Source organism: Lepidothrix coronata, unplaced genomic scaffold (assembly GCF_001604755.1).
Source record: "Lepidothrix coronata isolate B3197 unplaced genomic scaffold, Lepidothrix_coronata-1.0 Scaffold100, whole genome shotgun sequence".
Lineage (NCBI taxonomy): Eukaryota > Metazoa > Chordata > Aves > Passeriformes > Pipridae > Lepidothrix > Lepidothrix coronata.
Genome location: NW_016690280.1, coordinates 1471987 through 1486466, shown reverse-complemented (window position 1 = coordinate 1486466; position 14480 = coordinate 1471987). Strand labels below are relative to the sequence as shown.

Below are 14480 nucleotides of genomic sequence, written 5' to 3'. Positions count from 1 at the left end.
GGGATATTTAGGATTTGACAGAGCACCAAGCTCTGAAGCTGAATCCTTCCTTCCTTGATTAGCACATTTCAGCACAAAATGTCCAGGAGATCTCCCTACCTCTGATTAGCACAGACACAGCCAGGGAGAAAGGAGAAGCTGCTGGTCACCAGTTCCTAGGCTTTAATTAGCTGTGTTATTCCCAAGGGATTACTGTACCAGCCAAGCTCTGCTGCAGCCAAGAACCAATTATATCCAAGTGCCTCCTCTCTTTAACAGGGGGTAAAGATGCGTCAGGGCACATTTAATGTGCAGCATTAGTACGTTGCTCTTTCACAAGCTTTCCCTGTTTGGAAGAATCCCAGCATTTTCTTGTTCAGCAACTTCATTCTTTCAAACCTGTGCAAGGCTGTAACTGCTGGGGAGTCCCTGCTGTCAGGGGGCCCTGGGCAGCCCTTGGCTGCTGAGGCACTGGGAGTTGTGGCATTAAGGCAGAGTCATCACCACCTACCCTGACAAAGATTAAAGGTCCTAAATCAACTGAAAACTAAAATAAACCACCTTTTTCCTGATTCTGCATGTTCAGTAGGAATCTCCCAGGTGGAAACCATCTGCAGCTCCAGCTCCAGCCTGGAGTCCCGAGAACTGTGTGTTTCTCACCTGCCAGTTCTGGAGGACAATTTACAAATCCAGCATTCCCTGAGCAGACACAGCAGAAATGGATTTGCCTTTCCCAGCCTGGCTGGGAGCAGTGCTCTGGTCCTGGCTCCCACGACTGCCTGCCTGGCATCCATTTGCTCCAGGCAGTGATTGAGTGGGTGCTGGTCTCTGGGAGCACAAGTGGAGTCCCCACAGCTGCCCAGGGACCTCACCCCCCACCTCGCCCCCAGTCACAGCACAGGAGCCTGGCAGGATCTAGGCGTGAGCTGTGCCTATTCCTCTGGGATAAGCACACACTGGCCACAGGATTTTCTGTTTCTACCTCTGGTGTGTGAACTGCAGCCTGTCCCTGGCAGAGCCAGGTGGTTGGTGCTCCTAGACAACACCCTCCCGGCAGACACATCAGGGAAGAGCGAGGTCAGGAAGAGGGGGGAAGTGTTGTTATCTAGTCTGAGCAGTGGCTGCTGGAATAGCTTCCTAAATGTATTCCTGAGTGCTGCTGGCAAGTGCCCAGCCATGCAGCAGGTCCCTGGAGAGGTGGGGGGGCTGGGAGCTCAGCTCACCTAATTGCATTTGTCATATTTCCATGAGCTCGTTTGGCTGTGACCCTCCATCGTGGGGCTGTTCTCTGTCTGAGGAAGGAAGCATTGCAGTATTTGGGAACTTTGGGAAAGGAGGAGGCTAGAAGCTCACAGATTTACTGCTTATGGCTTCAGCCCTGACCTGTGCTTGAAATGACAGTTCTTGCTGTGGCCCAAAGCACATGTCCCTGCTCCAAGCTGGAATGCAGCTGGGGCCATGGAACCTGCAGCCAGCAGCAGGTTTTCTAAGCCAAGATGCAGGATGGCTCCTGATTTGATTTTGCAGTGTTAATGCAGAGGTGGGTGAGGTCTGGCCACCCCAGTCCTACTCTCACAGCCCATCTCTAGTATTGTCTTTTTAAAGGCAAACAGAGCAAAGTGAGTGTATCACAGAAGGCTTATCCACATCAATCTGAGCAGTACTAGTATTTCTGGGATCTTATCCTTAGCGTGGTCCAGTATCATCCCTGTACACACTGGAGCCCCCAGCCCCTTCCTCTGACAGCTCAGAGTCTTCAGTGTTTGGCTGAGCCCTCCAGCAGGCACAGCCTCACTTTAATATTTAATGACCAAGACAACCACAGTTGCAAATTCCATTCCCTAAGCTCAGCTGAAAATCTGGATTTCAAAATTAGAACTACCCCTCCTGGGGCATGGAATATTTACTCCAAATTCAGTACAAGACAAAAACATCTGCAGGGGTGTCCAATCTGCCCCACATGGAGCACCCATGGCTTGTGCTCCAAACCCAACAAGGGAGGAAGAACAAAGAGCACAGAAGAGAAGCAGAACCATGAAAACCAGGTACAGAATATGAATAAACCCCACTGTATGAACGAGCAAACAACAAGATCCTTTTCCTACTGCCACCCTGCACTCCCTGCAGAACATGTGGCCTCCGCGTTCCCGGCACCAACAGGGAGAACGACAAATCCACTGCAACAACCTGAGCAAGGACAAGTGAGGAAGAGAAAAGAAATTATGGCAGCGAGTGGTGGTTGATGCCAAGGCCACATGCACAGGGTTTGTTTCTGCCCTGGCTCCTCCCTGTGCTTGGCCCTGGCACTGCTTCTCTTGGAGCAGAGGGACGAGCTCTTCCCAAAACCCTCTGGGTCTCTGAGCACACGGGTGCTCCTCACAGGGCTCAACCACAGCTCACACATCGAAGAATCATCCCAGGCAGGGGCATTCCCAGCTTTCCATAAAGTGCTAAAGCAGGAGAAGGGCCTCTCCATGCACATCTCAGCAGCCCCTGACACTTTCGGCAGTCTTGGAGGACACCTGAGGCAGGAGATGATCCCAGGGAGCACAGAGGGAATGGGCGAGTCCCTTCTGTGATTCCCTCAACCACAGCTGAGGCCTCAGGCCCAGCAGCCTCACACATAATGCCTCAAAATAACAAGTGTGACAGTGCCTGAATTCACATCTCTGTCACTGACCCACAATTTCCTTCAGAAATGGGCCTGTTGGTCTCCCCTCAAAAGATCTAAACTCTCCATACCCATCCCTCACACTTCAGCTGGGAATCTCTCCAAACCTCCCACGCCAGAGCTGCTCCAGGCACTTTTGCCCTCATTAAGTGTCACCCTTTTGATGCTCCGGGGCAGCAGTGAACACCATTAGCGGGGCATTGTGTGGGCTTGGCTTCACCACTGAAGGCTGGGTCACCTTTATCCTTTTGCCACTGAACCACTGGAGTGAAGATTAATCCAGGGAGTAATTGCAGAGCTCTGAAATCTGCCTGGCCAACCTCTCCTGGGCTCCCCAGCAAACCCAGCAGCCTCCATAGCGCTGCTGCCAACACCAGTCACAAAGGAAAAGCCATTAGTGAGCAATTACACTGCAGCAGGATTTCCCCTCCACCACAGCCTAATGAGGATCACCAATTCAAGAGGAACTGCTGCAAGGATGAATGAATAATGAGAGAAAAGGGATGGGAGTTTCTGTAATCCCGACAGAATAAGAAACAACCCTGTGAAGGAAAAGAAAAACATATGCTGGAGCTCTGCTCCGAGCTATGGCCAGATGTGGGTGTTTTTCACAGTGACAGGAGGCACCAGTGGGTTTCAAATGCATCCCAGAGGCCCAGAGCCAAGCCAAGTCCCTACAGGCACTGTCCTCCTACACCAGCACTTCACTCCAGAAGTTAATTCGATGTGGGGGGAAAACTTCTGACTACTGACAACAGGTCACTGCAACAAAACACCTCCCAGCAGGGTCAGTGCTCTGTGTCACCCACAGCTCCTGGCAGGCTGTGCCAGAAAGAAATTGCTTCCTTGAAATAAGAACAGCCTAAAAAGCAAGTCTACTCGAGCAGTGTATTTTTTGTTTAACCCAGGAGCTCAACTCAAATTATATTGTCTTTCTTTACAGTAACAAAAATGCAAGTGGAAAAAATGTGTATAAATGCTGCCTTCTATTTAATGGGAGGGTGGAATTCTACAAAGTCTGACATTTAGTAGAATCATGGAATCACTACGACTGGAAAAGACCTTTAGGATCATCAAGTCCAACCATCAACCCAACACTATCAGATATTTTGAAGAAATACTTGCTGGTGTGTCCCTCCTTTGGCCGCAGTGCCAAGATGGAGCTCTGGAACAGGAATTACCTGCTCCAGCACCACCTGCTCCAGGGCATCACGGCAGAGAAACACAGCTCAGGGCAAGGGAATTCCTCCCTGGATGGAGAAATACCCTGTTACACTTACCTGAGAAGGCCAGACTTGTCTGAAACTGAGGGTAATCCATAAAAATCAGCCCAAGGACCGCGTGTGCCAGGGCAGGAACCCCTTCTCATGGCATCCCCCTCCTCCTCCACCTGGGACGTGACCTGGGGTGCACCTTGGTCACAGCCATGGAACAGAGCCAGCAGGGCTTCTTTGGATCTGTCTTTACCACATACAATCATCTTTTCTTGCTAAGTACAATTTTTTCTATTGCTTGTGGGAATCTTCCAATTGGCTGAGCATGACTTGGAATCTTTTAGCCACTGTGGTCAAAGGAGACTTGTCCACATGATGGACTTTCAGCATGGACCAGCAACCTCAGTTTAATCATCATTTAATCCAGAAAAACCACTTTTAACATAAATCAAAGGCTTTACGGTCAATGACTAATAAAGCAAGAAAGTTAAGACATCAAAACATTATTTCCCTTTAAAAGAGCACTGAAAAAAATCAAGGCTTTATTTGAATAAATGTTACACAACATTCTTTATCATTTACTTCTCAGCAAACCTTAAAGGGTGAATCATATTTTCCTCATTCAAGTCTACAAAATGAAAGAGGCATAGTGACCATTCAATATACAGACAAGAAGGTAGCACGGAGCAAAGCTTAAATATTAAGCAACTAAAGCAAAAAAGTGAAAAGCAATACATTACTGTAATTCTCTATCATTAGAATATCCCTGACAATTTCATTTCCAAATGAAAATCTGGTTTCAAACGCAATGGCTGCGATTCTTGCTGTGAAAACCAACGCAGACACATCAGCTACCTTGTCTATTTGATGCTATTTCTATATACCCATATTCTCCAATGCAGACCTGCATCTCTCTCAAGTGAATTTCTTCTATTTCAGCTGCTGTGCCCAAGTGCTCCCGGAGGGGAGGAAACGAGAGCCCTGGTGAGATCAGGTGTCACACAGACAGGCACTACTGGCTTCCACTTACAACACCAATCACTTCTCCGTCCAATGTGCAATACCCCTGCTGGGACAGTCCTGGGCCTTTTTCCTGAGCAGAAAACTGGTTTGTGCCATGTTTGGTGGCTTCTTTTCTGTTTGGTTTTTGTGGGGGTGGGTAAAAATGTACTTGATTAGGCCAAGGCCCCCTTTCCTTGTCAATCCAATCGGGGTTGGGTCTCTGGAGGTGAAAGGCTGGCACGTACCTGGCACCAAATCTCCCGTTTCCTCATGTCACATGTCTTATTTTTTCGGCTGTAGCCAAATCTCAGGCCTTGAACAGGAACAGAACCTGATCCTCTTCAACTGGTAAAAAGGAAAAGTACTGCAGGAGAAACATTCACCTCAAATTAAAAAACAAATTTATGGTTTATGATGAAATTATTATGAAAAATGGTACACTTTGAACCTACTGTACAGCACTATGCAGCCAGTTTTTAAAAAGTAGGTAGTGAGTACCCAATTTCTGGATTTGTAAATAAAGAATTTACCTCTGAAAAGCAGAAACTGAACCAGCTTGAGGCAAGAGCTGACACACACTCAGTGTGTGGATCCCTGCTGGGCCTGCCGGGAATTTGGGTGCCTGTCCCAGCCTCTCACTTCCCCCTCTCTGATTGTTTAACAAGTATAAACCTGTTGCCAATGATAGAGTTATCCTAACTTCAAATTCCATGTGATTAATTCAGGCTCCAGACACAAAGAAACTGTCTTTGTGCTGACCCAGAGGCCTCTCAAAAAGGTCTCTCTGGTTTTAAACGATCAAGACAAAGACACTTTATTTTCTCCAATTGAATCAGGATATTAGTAAGGAGGAAAAGAGTTTACTACAAGTCTTTTCATCTCTATAGAAACAAAAATTTGACTTTTAGTAGATTATGTGCACATTTTCATTTCTTCAAAACAAATATTTTCCCAGGTTACACAATAAACCCCCTGCTAAGAACTTTAAAGAAATGATTCTGCCGAGACAGTGTGCACACAATGGAAATAATTAGTGACAAATAAATTAATATTTAATAACTCAAGATTTCAGCAGCGTGTCCAGCATTCCCAAGCTCCACTGAAGTAAGCCTTACCAAAGACATTTGGGGGAGGGGAATAAAATGGATAAAACCCACTGGGTTTCTTTTTTTTGATTTACAGCTTTTCAAAGAAGTCAACGCAACTCAGATCAACAACCATCAGAAACACTAATAAAACCTTTGCTCTCTACTAGTTACCTATCTGAAAAATATTTATGTCAAAAGGAAAAAATAACCCATGATCTGAAATAGAAATGCCATCCCATTTAATCACTCTCCATACATTTTTCCCATCCTGTTTTAGGATTATAGGCTGCTCTCTGCCTCGTAGCCCCTCTCAACATTATTCCACAATCCTCAATTCCCTAAGTGTTAAAATAGCATAAATAAAATGCAACCATATTCACACAGAAGGAGCTTTCCCATAAAACAGAGATCCATGGAGTTTGTGGTCACTGTCCTTTCCATCAGCTCTATGGGAAATGTTGGTCTCAAATAGCAGGACTGTTCATATTTCACAATACAACTGGGTTTGGACATGCTTTGATCACAGATCACAGCTCTGCTAACACCTGCACTAAATACTAACTAAGCCTCAGAGAATGGAAAATTGCAATGCTAAAGTCAAGAATTAAAAGAAAAAAGTTCAAAAGTTACAGTCAACTTCCCAGGCAATTGGCTCCGTCACTGGCACCTCTCAAAACATACAAACGTGACTGTCACATTACAAAAAACCCAGTTATCTGCAGTGAGTCTTCATACTAAGAATTCAAGTGGTTCCTTGCATGTAAGTGTCATATAGTCTTTAATAATTTCATGCGTCATTTATTGCAAAAAAGTTTTATAAAATATTTCCTAACATCTTTTTAAACTTTAAGGAAAATGTACATTAGGTACGGGTGCCCTAACAGGGTGTGAGGGGGAGCTTTAACATCTTTACCCCCTTTCCCCTTCAAAAAATGTTTACTACTTGGTGAAGATTTCAGAGGAAAAATAGGACAACTCAGTCTCAGATTTCTTTCAGTCCTGATGAGCTGGTGCTCTTCGTGGCAGTGTAGTGAGGTTCCATAAAAACAGCGGATGATTAGTGTCTCTGAGCTGAAAAGGGGAGAGAAAGGGAAAATGGTTAAATGTCTTCCAGTACATATTGCAAAAGTAGGTAAAGCAAAATCTGAGGTGGCCAGAAAAGCTACTGGTTCACCTGCTTTGTGCATTGTGTGCAGAAGACAAAAAAATAGATTTACATTATCACCAGACATACACAAGTGAACAAACTCCTCCGTTGGCCGGAGTTTGGGGAGAGCGACCGTACCAATCTGTGTTAAATCTCACCCCGTTTCAGCATCCAGAGAGAATTCCAATTGTAAAGACATTTAAAGACAGCTCAGGAGGGAAGGAGATTAATTCACCAAATCTATACATTGATGTTTAGTTCACAACACAAAGCTAAACCTGACTCTGCAGTGCCCTGCCAGACCCAAGTGTGTGTGGGAGCACTGAAGTATAAACCTGATAACAGTGTTTCTTTTCCATGATTGCTTATGTTTTCCCATTTACTCCACAGAACTGGAATAAATGAGGACAAAGCAGGTGGGAACAGTCCAATTACCATGTACTGCATGAGACCACCACCAGTCAGCCACCACTTCTTACTGGGAGAGTGGTGAGCCCCTGGCACAGGTTGCCCAGAGAAGCAGTGGCTGCCCCATCCCTGGAAGTGTCCAAGGTGAGGTTGGGTGGGGCTTGGAGCAACCTGGGATAGTGGAAGGTGTCCCTGGTCATGGTAGGGGGGTGGAGCAAGATGGGCTTTAAGGTCCTTCCCAATCCAAACCATTCTGATTTTATGAAGATTATACTCCTCAGATATAATACCTAAAAACTAAGCTGCCCGTGTGGAGTTTCGTGTCTTGTTCTCCTGGTATTGTGGAGACATATGTGGAGGGACATTTCTTACCCTGCAGATATTCCTGGTGGGAACCACATGGAGCAGGGACTGGCAACCCAGAGACCAATAGGTACAAAGAGCAGAATTGCCACAAAAGCTGGAGAGTCCCTGAGTCCTCACAGACTGTGCTGCTGCATTTGCAAAGCTGCTGGTGTCAGCTCAGGATCTGTGTCACTAAATTCCCTGACCCTTTTGAATGCAGCACATTGTTTTATCAATCAATCCATGGGGTCATTCACTCTCCATCATGTAATCCTGGGTTTGTAGGGCAGTGACAGCTAAGCCTGACTCTGAGGGCACAGCTCTGCTGTGATGTACAATGAGCTCACAGCAGTCTGGACTCTGGTTTGAGGCAGTTTCATTCAATTGCTGGAGACAGAATCACAGAATCATTTACGTTGGAAAAGACCTCCGAGATCAGAGTCTAACCTGTGCCTGATCCCACCTTTTCAACCAGATCAGAGCACTGAGTGCCACGTCCAGTCGTTCCTTGAACACCCCCAGGAATGGAGACTCCACCACCTCCCTGGGCAGCCACTTCCAATGCCTGACAACCCTTTCCATGAAGAAATTCTTCCTCATGTCCAACCTGAACCTGCCCTGTCACAGCTTGAGGCCATTTCCTCTTGTCCAGTTCCTTGTTCCCTGGGAGCAGAGCCTGACCCCCTGCTGGCTCCACCCTCCTGTCAGGGGGTTGGAAAGAGTGAGAATGCCCCTCCTGAGCCTCCTTTTCTCCAGGCTGAGCCCCCTCAGCTCCCTCATAGGACTGACTCTCCAGACCCTTCCCTATGGAATCATCGTAAGAACAACCTTCAGGAATAGAGGCAAAAATATGTGTGTCAGGACAAGGCCCGACATGACTTACAGCCTTTCCCCGGCGATGTCCCACTGGACTCATTTCACAGCCACTTCCCTGGGAGCCAGCACTGGGACTGGGATTCTGATTTTTTAATGTGAAAATTTTCTCAATCCTGTGTATCTACTACTGTCCAAAGAGAAGAACTGTCTTTGAAAGTATTAACTTTTCTCTCCAGAGGAAAAGCAGAAGGACAACAGGCAGTCCTGAAGAGGGAGAAAGCGCAGCCCAGAGGGACAAGGGAAGCAAAAATAGCAGCACGACCCCATCACATCCTGTGAGGAAAACAGAACTGACAGCCATGAGCCCAATTTAAATAGTTACAGTAACACCTATGTATCTTTCTTTGGGACTAATGCTGTGTTTGCATCAAAACTATGGAACAGAAGAAGCACCAACTGCTATTTCAGTGCTACAGATTCCATTTGTAACCAGTGGAGAGGAGTTAAACCAGGCTTCTCTTTCAGATAATGAGCTACTAAAAGCAACCAGAACTGTTGCATTCTTTTACAGCCCCAGACAACCTTCAACAGCCTCAACTACAAGGAAAACCAAGAGCAGCAACACATTCTTCTGTGTACATGCCCAATTCCCTGAAATATAAATATATAACACAGCATCAAGAATTTCTAAAATGTGGCCAAACTCAGGGTTTTTTTCATATAAATGTATCAGAAGAGATTATCCCTAAATTCCTCAACACTTGAGAAATCTCAAGGAAAAAAGTTTGGGGTTTTTTTTCATTAACTAAACTTCTAACTAAACTAACTAAAATTCTTTGAAAAATCCAGTTTTCATGGATTTAGTTCTTTTTCACCAGAGCTACTAATTACCAAAACTGGCACCACATGCTTTAAAGTCCTGAACCACTGCAGAAGTATAATTAAAGAAGAGTGTTTCTTAAAGCCAAACAAACCTCCTACATGTTGCTAAATAAAAACTGATGCAAAATTAGCACTTAAGTAAATATTTGCTCAGAATTGTATCTCCTCACTTTGCTGACAAAGCCAGTACCCTCTTTGCCTTTTTTGCACATGTCAAAAGAAGGCAAGGGCAATTCTGTCACCTGAATTGTGCTGTGCTTTATTACAGAATCTCTTAGTACTGGTAACAAGCTCGTGAGCACCAGTTTGCCTTCCAAATCACAGATCCACAGCACATGCCTGGCATGTATGAGGATATTTCCTACTCGTATTGTATATTTGACATCAAAACCATCACTAAACAAATATGAAAACTGACTTAGATCTATTTCTTTAAAAAAACAACCTAATTTAAAGTTGCTCTTTTATGTAAATTCCGTCATCCAAGCAGGAGTTTGCACAGAGGCCCCTGGCAGGAGGTGCAGTGCACGTTCCCTGCACGGGGAAGCTCAGACTCCAATTTACATTACACCAAGTGTAATTCCTGCAGGACTGTGATCAGGACAGGGCACAATCATTCATTATAGGCATAATTCTACAAAGATTCTGGTTTTCCAAAACCAGAATTGCCAATAACAAAATGACATGGTCACACAGATCGTTTGTTTTCTCCCATTCCGAGATGCTGGCTGTATTTAGCCTGTTCCTGACAGAGCTTAGCCTGATCCATTGTTTTTGAAAATCTGGAATTACAGAAACAGCACTCAGGGTTTCACTACAACAAATGCAATAAATATTCAGTGCTTAATTTTAACTCCCTGTCTTATTTTTAGTAATATTTCCCGTTCCAGCTGCGACTCACCAGAAGTGTGTTTTCCCTCTGCACTGATCCCACAGGTATTTACACATCTGGAATATTCTCAGTTCCCAGCGTCCCCTCTTCCTCCTCCGGATTGAGAAATGAAATCACTGGTATAGAAACTGAGTTACAGTTGTTCAAAATATGTTTGGTCCTGATTTGGGAAATAACTTGTCAAACACAGCCCAAATAAATCCCACGGATTCGTTTGTCTTCACGCACTGAACGAGCAAAGCCCGAATTTAAACTCGCTCCAGGGGATCCTGATTTGTTCCCTGAGCCAACTCCTACCTGCAGACTGCTGTTAACATTATCCCCTCGGGCCATGGCAGGAAGTGAAGATCAAAGATGACACATCCCATCAGCACAAGCACAGAAGTCACAGCTCCCAGCTCTGGGTAGGTTATTCCACACTCACGACCGTCTCTTGCTCCCATTTGCCTCTCTCTTGGATGTGCTCAGGTCTTCTGAAGTGTGAAAGCCCTGAGCTATCAAAAACCATCCATTTTCCAGCTCCTGCTATTCCTACCCCACACCAAGAACACCAATTGCTTTTTCTCGGGGAAGACATGGAGCTGTGGATCCGAGTTCCCTTCAATAATTAGTACCTGACACTAAGGTGCCAGTGCTGCTCCAGGGAGTTATCCCAAACTGCCCAATCTGGGAGCAACAACAAAGCTGTGCAGGGAAAAAGCACAACAAGCCAGTCATCAATTCACTGTCACCACAGCCGTGCCTGGGAACTGCTATTTTGCCTTGTGTTCACACAAGGGCAGTTTTGTCACAGTTAAATTTAAGGGAAAAAAATCATAAATTAATTTAAATTACAGTCTGGATTGGTATCCACATCCCAGGTATTACAGGAGACTGAAATGTATGAGTACATCATAGGAAACTATAACCTGCTATCAGGATCTAACAATTAAAACCCAATATTTAGAGATATTTCTGACTAAGGGAGGAATTGCTTCTGTTTGGTAAAACCTATTTACAATACCATGAACAGTTCTTGCCACTGAGGTCAGAAACAGCTGAGTTCAGACTAGAACAAGTGCCTAGAAATGCCAGGAGGATGAGCAGGGAAAAGCCACTTTACAGAGGGGTCTTATTTATCTAAACAGCCACACTATAAATGCACTGACAGGGTGACACTGTGGGAGGGATCTATTTAAACTAAAATACAAAGCTGTAACAAGGAACAGCAGCTGAGGGGGTTTAAATATTCACTAGGAATTTGCCATCATAATTGTTAAGGACATGGATCATAACAGAGGTTCTTTCCTTTAGGGATTAAGAATAATTTGCAGGTGGGTATTACATTCCCATCTCACAAGCCTGGATCTCATGGATCTTTAGGTGACTTGCAGCTACAGAAAGTTCCCAGTGTTACAGGCCTATCCTGACGTTAAAGGCCTGTGATCCCTGACCACTCCAGCCATTTCAGAAGCTTTGTTAGTTATGTAAAACTTTCCTTTTTTCAGTGGTCATAGCCATTTTACCAAATGGATTATGACACAACACATTGCCACCCCTTTAACCATGAGCTCACTCCACTTACCTTCCAGCTCAGTCTGTACCTACAGATCAGTGTAGTGATCCCACTGCACTGACTGAATTTGATCATTCCTGTAGGCATTTATTGGAATACAATTATAATGAAAAAGATGGACTGAAATAGCCTTTCTCTGATTATCAGTCTCCCCCTTTCCAGAACTCCTCAGCCAAGGAGGCAGCTCTATTTTTTCACAGTACTTCACAGAACAGGTATAAGGACAGATGATAATACTGAGAAGCAGGTACTGAGACTTATTTTCCAAAATTCATGTTCTTATTCTGCTCTGACAGCTTAGAGGACACGAATGGAAATCAGTTTCAGGATTTAAGAGAGTTAACTAGAACCAAGCCTAAGGCTAGCAATGCAAAAAAGCAACCCTTACCTCTTCCTCGCTTGTGCTATTCTTAATCCTAATCACATTTAGAAACTACCTGGAAAAAATATTTTACAATATACTCTGGAAAAAAAAAAAAAAAGCCTTTTCAGCCTTGCACAGACCTAAATTACCCCCACTAAACCTCCCTCCCGGGGAGGGAGTTGGTGGTTCTGTAGGTTTCAAACTAAATATCATCAGAGATGATTATCTCACTGAAGTGTTGACATAAAATTACAACTCCAATTAGAAAAATAACAAATATTTGTTCGATTTCCTGCATGACTTCAGAGACATACAAACATCTCCCATTGCTTCCAGCTTCACTCCTGAAGCGCTCACACCTTCAAACACTCCTGGGAAAGGAAATCTGTCTAAGTTTCAAAATAACTACTCTCTCCCAAAGCATTTTAACTGAAGCTAAAGATCCTCAGAAGAACAGAACTCTTGTACTAGGAACTCATCACCCCCTGTCATATTTTCCCCCTAAATTGAAAGGCCATACATATTCAACAGCTCCACCGAGGAATTTCATTAAGTCAAAAAGGCATCATGTGCAATTTATTCTATTAAGCTGATAGAAAAGTAACAGTCGCCCTTTCTACTGCTGTTTGCCTTCTGAAGGCAGAATCATGGAATCATTTAGATTGGAAAAGACCTCCAAGATCATCGAGTCCAACCTGTGACTGATCCCCACCTCGTCAACCAGAGCAGAGCACTGAGTGCCACATACAGTCGTTCCCTGAACACCTCCAGGGATGGGGACTTCACCACCTTCCTGGGCAGCCCCTTTCAATACCTGACCACCTTTTTTTTCCATGAGGAAATTCTTCCTGATGTTCAGCCTGAACCTCCCCTGGCAGAGCTTGAGGCTGTTTGTACCCTTTGCTTCCTCACACAGATGCCCTATCCCAGCACAGGGCAGCTCCTGGCGGGAATTATGGATAAGTTATTGCTAAGTCACTTAAAGCATCACTCCAACTCAGAAATGTGTCCCAGCTCCAGGAGCAGCATTCCACAGTGGGCACTGCTTTGAGCACACAGGCACATAAAAGCAGGGGTTTTTTTTCACAGTTTGTAGCTAAACCAGCATGTTTTGTCTAAGCCTTCAAGGCTCCATCTCACCTGCCACAACCACAGTCACAAACTGCAACCAGGCTTTACATTAAACCCAACACCTCATCCCCTGGAAACTCTGTTACCTCACAGGATTTGCTAATTCGGAGTGAGAGGAAAATCATGGATGAGTATGAAGAGGATATTTTCAACCTAACGTAACGTGATGTTGTAAAAAAGGTAATTTTTTTCAACAAAACAAATCTATTTTTTTTTATACCTGCTAAGTCTGAAGCAACACAGCACATTCCCTATAAAAGAAAGACTACTTAAAACTGATCGAGCACAAATCAAAGCTGACTCTTTAAATGCCTTTCATAAACAGTTCTTTTGAACACAAAACAATCTAAAGAAAGCTCTCTCATGCCTATTGCTACCCCAGTGAACACCTGAGCAAACTTTGCCTGCGTAAGCTCTTAGCGCTATTCTAATTTTATATAAATTAAGAGGTAAGAGTACAAAGCTTCCAGGTCTTCTAAAGAAAAAATAACAATATCAATATTGATTTCACCACTACTTGGCTCAGAACAGCTAAATTAAAACCAGTTCACTTGAGCTTCTAAACCTCAAGGAACTGGTGTAGACATTTGACCCACCTTGCATGGGCTCTTGATCCAAAAAGCAGTTTGCTTTAAAAACAAAATACGGCTTCTTTACTTAAATAAACTGTTTCTGTTTGCAGGAGAGAATACATAAAAGTGAAACAGATCTTTTTTTTTCCAATTTTTTTTTTTGACATTATGAAATTTATTGTGTGTTTATCACATTCAAAAAGCATTGACCAGTGGGGTTTTTTGGGAACTGTTAGAATGCCAAGGTAGATTTGGAAGCTTAATTAGTACCTAATGACTGTCACCTTGAGGAAAATTTGAACAGTCATGAGTTTAACACTTTAGACTTCCAATAGTTCTATGGGCACAAAAGAATAATTAAAAAAGGTAAAAAGAAAATGAATAATTTGGGAAGACCAGACAGTATCATTAACA

At 44.2% G+C, this 14480-nt stretch overlaps 1 protein-coding gene across 2 annotated transcripts in view; it reads right to left on the bottom strand.

Moving 5' to 3' along the window:
- Positions 1–14480, bottom strand: part of PWWP2A (PWWP domain containing 2A) — a 31604-nt gene that overhangs the window by 740 nt on the left and 16384 nt on the right. Inside the window, exon 3 of one of the 2 annotated variants that reach the window (XM_017822942.1) lies at positions 4371–7025. The exons of the other annotated variant lie outside the window; for it this stretch is intronic. The gene's annotated coding sequence lies outside the window, so the exon portion shown is untranslated. Of the gene's footprint in view, positions 1–4370; positions 7026–14480 lie in introns of those variants that run through there. 2 annotated transcript variants of the gene reach the window in all.